Source organism: Megalops cyprinoides, chromosome 22, assembly GCF_013368585.1.
Source record: "Megalops cyprinoides isolate fMegCyp1 chromosome 22, fMegCyp1.pri, whole genome shotgun sequence".
Lineage (NCBI taxonomy): Eukaryota > Metazoa > Chordata > Actinopteri > Elopiformes > Megalopidae > Megalops > Megalops cyprinoides.
This window is the reverse complement of record NC_050604.1, coordinates 5,638,174-5,647,299: the sequence shown is the minus strand read 5'-3', so window position 1 is coordinate 5,647,299 and position 9,126 is coordinate 5,638,174.

Sequence of the window (9,126 nt, the reverse complement as noted above, 5' to 3'; positions counted from 1 at the left end):
CCAGCTGCACTCAGGCCATCTCAGAGAGAAACAGAAAGGGGAGGGGTGTGTAAGGCCTCCTGCACACTACAGGATTTTCAAATCTTAACCGATTTTAAAAATGTGGGAGACCACAGACATAACGACAGATTTGACCGATTTTTAATATTTTAATCATAAGAACACACCAGAATACCAGAAGATTCAGTCAAGACGCAGGACCACACACTAAACAATTTCAGAGTGGCGATTCCAGCGACTTGGGATCTCACAGAAACTCACGATCAAACGTGACTTCAGAGCAAAACCAACACGGAGGCAGACCATTATCTTCAGCTTATTGCACTTGTGTGTGCATGTTTTGCACCAAAAAAAAAAAAAATAGGAGAAAAAAACTGTGGATGAAGTTATTGCTGAGAAGACAGAATCAGCATGGCTATACATTTTGCAGCGCAAGCTGGAGTTGAGTTGGAAATAAAGTTTTAAACGGGGTCTCAAACGGGGCTTGTGCAATCTACTGATACAAGCTATTTGTTATTTGTACACAGGTGGAGGGGAGAGTGAAACCTGTGATCATTAGAAACGTAGTCATTTTTATGCATTCTCTGGCCTTCCAGTGCCCTGGAGATGCCGTTCCATATTAATATTATTGTGCTCTGGGCTTGTACAAAGGTTAACTGTCAATTGCTGCGTTGGTGATGCTTCTCGGTCAGCACGCTGTCATTGGCTGTTGCAGGTTTCTGCTCAAGATTCCATCGCTGTTCCTTTCACACTACAGGATTTCAAGTGTTTGATATTTATGATTTGAAATCGGGGAGACTCCGATCAAGTCGGTAACACTAAGATCTGTAAACCTCTCACACTACAGGATCATTTGGGCAGATAATCGGTTCCGACCAGCCCCAACTCGGGAGCCCCCGCCCCCCCCGATTGTCGACCCAAAATCGGCCCAATTATCCTCTAGTGTGGGGCCAGCATAATCTATAATCTTCTTGCACCTGTCTGCTGGTAGTTTCTCCCACTCTTAAACTGCAATTTGTTCAAGCTCTTGAATATTTGCAGGACTCCTTTTCCCAGTAGCAGAAAATTTTAAATCGGATTAAATCGGAAGATCAGGACTCAGAGCTGGCCAGTTTAAAACAGTCCATTTTTTCCCTTTCAACCATTCTTTTGTGCTTTTGGATGTGTGCTTTGGGTCATTGTGCTCCTGGAGGACCCATGATCTTCGACCCATAACTAGTTTTCTGACACTGGGTAACACATTTCATTCTAAAATGCTTTGGCAATCCTCTGATTTCATGGTTCCTTTAACACATTCAAGGCCTCCAGTACCAGAGGCAGCAATGCAGCCCCACAACATTACATATCATCCACCATATTTAATTGTAGGGTAGATAGTTATTTTCCTTGTAAGCTTCATTTCCTCACCCATAAACACATCACTGGTCTTCACTGCAAAAGAGCTCTACTTTAATATGTCTATAGAACATTTTCTCTGATGTTTCTATAGAACATTGCTCTCAGACAGCTCTCTTGTCTTCGCCTTTGTGAAAAAGGAACAGGGAATGAAGGTGGCCTTGTTGAGCATTAAAGCCATCATTTATTGGTTAATGCAAGTCATGTGAGCACTGACAGTCTACTTCTTCTTTTCAATCTGATTTGAATTCTTCAAACGCGTTCCAATAATTGTCCATGGCAATGTCTCTGTTTTTACACTTTTTCCAACCATTTCTTTTTAAATTGCTATTGCTTTATCCTGTGCTGCTGTAGTAATGCTATTAGTCATACTGCTATGCTGTGTATAAGCTGTAAAACCTTGGTGAATGAGGGTGCACTGATGTAACAAGTATGGTATGTGGGATTAGCTACTTTTGTGCCAATAAACAGTATGCTGACCAGTGGGAGACAGTGGGGTAAAAACAAGTATGGGGCCATTGAAACCACTCAAAATGACTGATTTACCTGTAGTCTGTTTTGGGGGGGTGGGGGGTGGGGGGGGGTAATTGGCACATCAAACAGGGAAGAAGAGTAACAGAACGTGATGATTACAATGAGACAAGAATTACCCAAACAACCTATTTAGATTCTTTTGATTGAAACAATTTTAGTTATTGACAAAGATGAAAATTGGGAAGACAGTGAACATACACACACACACACTTTTAAACAATTAACAATTAATCAGTTTAGGGGGAGTCAGTGAAGGTCTCCTTCACATGCCTCAAGTAAATAACATGGCTAAGCACATTTGAAAAGACTGTATTTCAGGGAAGATCTGTCTGGAGTATTGTGTGTCGTTAGAATGGGAATAGGGAAGTTTTACTAAAGTTTATCGTTTTCCAGTCACAGAGTGAAATGGGGAACACAGCATCTATTTGCAGAAGTAGATGCTCAATGCAGCTGTATCATTTGTCTTGGGTTTGAAAATGTGTTGTTCTAATGCATTCTGATTGGTCAAGTGCCATCACAATGGTCACTGTAAACCTGTCAACCTTTTTGAGGCACAATGCTGCAGAAACAGCACCACCAGTAATGTGGAAAAGAATGTAATGAATGGTGTCATGATGTTGCTGTGTTTTTTCAGTGCTTGATTCTACATGAAGATAGCAGGAAATATTTCATTGTTTATGAGGCCAAAGTATCATCATATGATGTTTGCATGAAGGAACAAGCAAGGTGAGATGTTTCAAGAGAATGAGGAAATGAGCTGGGAGAAAATAAAGAGGTGAAGTGATTATATCACTAAGTCTCAGTGCTTTCTACCACAAATATGTTTCTGATATTTCAAAACAAGTTTCAGAATCTTCTGTAAGAAAGTAAGCCAAGAAAATAATTGTGGATTTTCCTGAAACAGCAATCTACATTATTCACGATTATGTAACATCATTTTTAAAAGCATCCTAAGCTCAGAGATCTATCCATGTCTCACCGCCTATACAACCCAGCTCTTAGCTCTTGGGAAAGTGAAACCAATTGATAACACATAAATAGAAGCGTCTACATGAAGGGCTTTAGTTTCTGTATTGTGAACTGAAGAGGCTTCTCAGGAAGTTCACTTTTCTGCATTCACCTTAAGGTAGGAAAACATCTGATCTGAGAGTCAGAGAAGAGAACAACATTGATTACATTAATGGCATTGTCTTTGGAAGAGTTTTGGTGCTGAGGAAGTAGTTATTTCAATAAAATGCATTTGGCTTATTCTACAAGTACAGTATGTCAAGAAGAAAGAGGTGAAAAGGTAGCTATTTTAAACATGTTGTACCATTTCAGCATTTCAGCACCATTTCATGGGTGTCTCTACATCTGTCTCTTAAAATTAATGTGAAAATGATTGCATTATGTACTAATATAATCAAAAATTTCACCTCAAAGTAAAAAGCTGTTTTTTAAAATTAAAAACAAAACAGTCACAATGAAGCATTATATTTTTACATTATTGTCATTTAGCAGACTCTATTATCCATGTACATAGGTTACAGCTTTACATGCTATACTTTGATACAGCTGGATACTTAATGAAGCAATTCTGGATTAAGTACCATGCTCAAGGGTACAACAGCAGTGCCACAAGCGCCTTACCGTTGTGCCGCACTGTTTCTTGTCTTGATTTCTTTTCCCAATCTCGAGGGGTGCATGGTCGCTACTGGATATTTAAAGGTTAAAAGGTGGGGGCATGTAATTAAATTGTGTAACATTTTGATATTTCATCAGTTGGCTTGTTTACAATGACAGCAGGATTACTTTGCCATTCTGTGAAGCAGCACTATTTTCTTTTGCTCCAATGAGTTGTTTCAACCTTGAAGAAACCATAGGCAACTTTGTTTTTGGTGACCTACAACAACCCACAGTGAGCCTACAACAACAAGGGATAAATGTTCTCTGATCAGCAAAGTCAGTTTTTTGACATTCATGCTGAGGCAGATAAGTTAAAGTTAAAAGCTTATTCTGTTTTTAGGTAAGAAGTGACACCATGGAAATGGAACAGCCACTCTGTCTGATTGAGTGTACAGCAACAAATCAACTGCAGGTGAACCAGGAGGCCCTGAAGATCCTGAGCTCCTTTGAGCAGCCTGTGGTGGTGGTGTCCATTATGGGCAAGTACCGCACTGGCAAGTCTTACCTGATGAACAGACTGGCTGGGAAGACCACAGGTAAGACTGAAAATGCAGAGTAAACCAATTCCATTTTGTTTCAGTCAACTGTAGAAATTTTTTGCCACAGTCCACAACTGAACTGAATCTGAAACTGTAAAGACAAAGGAAAAAGGAGAATAACTCCTCTGAATAACTGAAGTAATTTTTCCATGTAGAACCTTCTGTTTGCTGTGTATTTAAGGTTTGTCACTTTCAATTCACTTTCAAGAATTCAATATCTCAGCAGAAAATGTAAAATTGGTTTCACAATAGCAGTGCAAAATCCCCCTATATTTTTGCATCACCAGCGATTTTCTCCTTTACTACAGACAGGACTCCACTTTATCTCCATTCAATATTTCAATCATTTCAGAATCTAAAACATGCAGGAAATGAGCAACAATTGTCACTCCCACAACATCCATACCACCTTGCAATCTCTATCTACAAAAATCAGCATTAGGGGGACAATCTCTGAGTCAAATCATCAACTTTTTCACATCATTTGGAATGCACTGAAGTTAATTTCAGGTTGATGTTTATTCCACACCACCAGATTAAAACAAATTTACATGTCATGTTGCAGGGGTGTGTAACTCACAGCCTTTCCTACATAAGTCTTTCCAGAATGATGACACTCAGCTTTCTGTCACAGTGCAGCTTTCCTGCCATGTTCATAATTTAGGGTTCTGGTGATCCAGCTCTCTTTCATTGGCTTCAGGCTTCCCTCTGGGTTCTACTGTCCAGTCTAAGACAAAGGGCATCTGGATGTGGTGTTTGCCTCACCCCTACAAACCAGACCACATGCTGGTCCTGCTGGATACTGAGGGCCTGGGGGACACAGAGAAGGTAGGTCAAAAGTACACCAGTGAGAACAACACTGTTTGACTCTTCACCAGTTTCAAATAGCTCATGGAAAAAACATGCATCAGACTTCCTCACCAGGTTTGACATGAAGGATACCATTTTTAAAGTATTTCTTCAACAGAAAATAACTTATAATGACTCCCCATTATATTTTAAAAATGCTTGAGTTTTCTCACCTTTTGTGAATTTGCGTTCATTACATCTCTGTGCAATTTTTACATAATTAGGATATCTGACTCATATTCATAACACGAGGACCAAGACTTTAAATCTCCATTAAAAAAGAAGCTTGATGATGTCATGCCTTATGACTTGAACCAAGATACTGTATCTCTGTAGCATTAAAAGAGGAAGATGGTAGCTTGCAGGCTATGGTGAAAAAACACAGTGGGAGAATTGCTGTGAGATTACAAAGCTCTGAATCATCAGTGAATCTAATTTCTTATCACTCAACACAAGGAAGAAGTTTCAAACCAAACAGAAACTGCAAGAAAAATTCCAAATCAGCTAGACACCACCTAAACTGCTGTTCAGATGTTCAACCAAGAAATGGCAAATAACAGAAGCTAAAAGCTAAACTGTTGGGTCTGTAAGACAACTGTCTGAGTCAACTGAGGGATCTGATTCCATGGGGTTTCTCCAACACAAGCTCCTCCAATGGTTTCCCTCTCTCTAGAACAACACCATTGAAATACAGTGGAGCCATCATCTCTACAGCCATGATAGTAACTCAACTTAAAATGCACTCTGATTTTTTGCTTGCTGAAGGACACACACACAGGAAGAGGATTCTGCAAGCAGCGAGGGATCTACAGACCCCATTGAAATTTTCATTGTTGATTTAGTTTTTCCCTGATTATAGCAGCAGAAAAACGGGGGGAAAAGAGCTGTTGCCAGCAACTGAGTGAGAAAGGACTATGTCCCTTTATGATCTACCAATCCTCCCACAACATAACCAATAATTGCCAAATCTTTTAAACCATTAAAGCTGTAATGGGTAAATTTCTTGGGGACCTAACCAACTCTTTCACCTAGTCAACAACCAGGAATGTAGCTTTGTAGCTAGATTCATCCTGTGACATTAACGCTGATAACACTGCTAACTTCTTCACCCTGGAAAGTATGGATACCCAAGAAACTGGCTAGGTATTGCTTCAGAGGATGACAGTTGATTCATAAGGTTAGTGGCCTAACACACTGCAAAAGTCACTAAGGTCTGAAAAAATTAGGCCTAACATAGTTGTGTTTAATACTTTTAACAACACTGATATAACTTAAGACGTGTTTTACTTATATTAATATCACAGGTCAAGCCCTTGAGTTCTTCACTGGAAAAGAAAGTTCCTCTTGTATCTGCAATGCAGTAAAGTTTCCACTGCTCTTATTCAAAATTTATATTTAGTGGTTTAAAGAGATTTAAAAATAAATACTATAAATTAATTGCTCAATCATGGGCTCCTAACAAAGGGTTTCCACTATTACCACTACTAGTAATGTGAAGGTTTTCATCATCAATCTATCTATGCTCCTAATGTCCACAATCTGAATTTTCTTTCTTTTATATCCAGCACCCATTTAGATTTTTCTGAGCACAATCTGATGGGGCTGGCTTTCAGTGCAGTTTGTAATCCTACTCTTCTTAGATCAAATCCTCACTTCCCTCCTCAAGACAATTTTGAACCTACTGACCTTAAAAGGTTTTTCAGTGATTTAAGTGTCATTGATGCTTAGAGCAAGAGAAATGTGTTATTCAATTATTATACATTTCTTTCCAAGAGACACCATACATATTGGTGTATAGACAGATAGAATTTTTGTATCTATCACTTTGAACCATTGAAATTTATTAGCACAGATTCTGCCCATAACTGTTTTGGATCATGCACTAGTTGATTACATGATAGAATGTAATCTTGATAAACCACCACATGCTGTTAGATGGCAGTTTATTTCTGCATAAATTCTACATATTTTTTAAACAGCTCTCCTCTGTGCTGCCAGAATTCATGCAATTTAATAATGGTTCAGCCATTAACCCCCAAACACTCTGGAGGGAACTAAATACTTTTTTAAAGAGGTAACTGTATTGCATTTGCTTCTCATCTTAATTAAACTAGGAATAAAAAAACTTGACATATCATGTTATGGCACTTGAAATTTCTCAAAAGACTGGCTGTTGTTCAAGATCTATAAGAGCTCTTCATTTCCAGAATTCCAGAATTTTGACTTTCATCAATTTGACATTGATTGCGATCCTGCTTGAGATCATACAATATCCTTTACCATGCTTCTTTCACCTCTCTCACAACAGAACACAGTCAAAACTCTCAAGAAGAACAAAAACAATAATTGTACAGGGGGATTACATGATAATAGACTGTACAAAACAAACAAATACCAGACATAAGTTACTCACACAGTGCAGTTAATAGTTTTTTCACACTAGCTTTTGCTGAAGCCCAAGAGTGATGTAGAAACATCAGCCCTATGGATTCTAGCTGTGGAGCCTCCTAGTTCTAGAATGTCTGTGTAATAACACATACTGATTTACAGTTAATCCCTGAGTCAACACACCCCATTTTCCTAATTGTGGTTGAAACTGTAATTCCATGTTAAGCAGTTAAGACAAGACTAGTACAGTATAATTCCCGGGCTGCACTGCTGTTGGACTCTCCCAAAACATATGAACAAATGATTCAACTGCATCAAGAGAATGTCTATTACATGTTTATTACATCTATACCATCTATTACATGTTACATTCCAGTTTCTCTCTCCCGTGTTACTACAAGGCCACTACAAGAGATTTGTTATCATGAGATAAAAACTTATACCAAAAACAAGACTAAGGCTGGCAGGGTGTTGTTGGAATTTTACTATTTTCTATGCAACACAAGTAGAACATGCACTGGCATTCTGAAATAATTCTCCTTTTTATCAGAGTGCTGTAAAATACGGCCTTAGGTAATTAATGTATCATTTAAATCAATAATAATTAGACTTTGTACTCAAAACAGCTAGCACCTTGGTTTCCTTTTTGGGCTTCTTAAAGGTGAAAATCTAGCTTTTAGAATGTTGTTGTTGTGAAATTTTGGGGAAAAGGGCTCTTTCTGTTTTTGGGCTGCCAAGCCGTGGGCAAAGTCGAGACATGTTGGCTGACAAGATAACTAGCTAACTAATTGCAAAAAAGCACATGTCATCAATGTCAAGTAACTTAACTATACAGGAAGTGAGATAAGTTTATTTCATGTTCCATAGCATCTGAGAGAGATGATTTGAAACATCAATTAAAGCTAAAAGGAGCAGAATTAATCAGCATGGTTGTTTAGGTCTGCTGTGCCTACTCATGCACACTCAACAAATGCTACATTAGAATGAGGTTAGGATGGCCCACTATGGTAACATATTGGATGCTGAAATGCAAAAGTAAATAAATGCAGAAATACAGAAATAAATAAAGGTAGAAATGAATGAAGAAGTATTTGATTATTTATTTATATATGTACTCTGAATGTTTATTTATTCATCTATGTAATTTGTTAAATGAGCTCATGTCCTCAGTATGTGTGTGAATTGACAAGGTTTTCTTTTTGTTAAAAATAATAATTCATCGAAAAAAAAAAGGAAATAACCAATTTAGCAATTAATTTACCTTTAGATAGTAATGCCTGTTTTAAAAATGGGAGTTCCAACATATTGCCAATTGAAAACATTGTCCTGAAAAGAATTGTCTTTTTCAACAGGGAGATGAGAAATATGACACATGGATTTGTGTACTGGCTATCCTCCTGAGCAGCACCTTGGTCTACAACAGCATGGGCACCATCGACAATGATGCAGTGATGAAACTACAGTATCCTTATGATCAAGTAAATCCTAGTGTGGTAGGGTTGTGAGGACAATACTGGCCCTGACCCTGGCCCTGGCTCAGACAAGCACTGGCTGTATCATGATAAAGAATTTCTGATCATGATAGGACAATACTGTAGTCATTCAGTACTAATTGATGTTGATTTATTTTATTGGGCTGAGGGCTGAATTAACAAAAATGAGGCCCCTCTTTCAGTTGATAAAATGAGCTGTTTCATTTTATCAAAATTCTTTGTGATGCTGTCCACCACCACTTTTATTTTATTCCATTGACTCT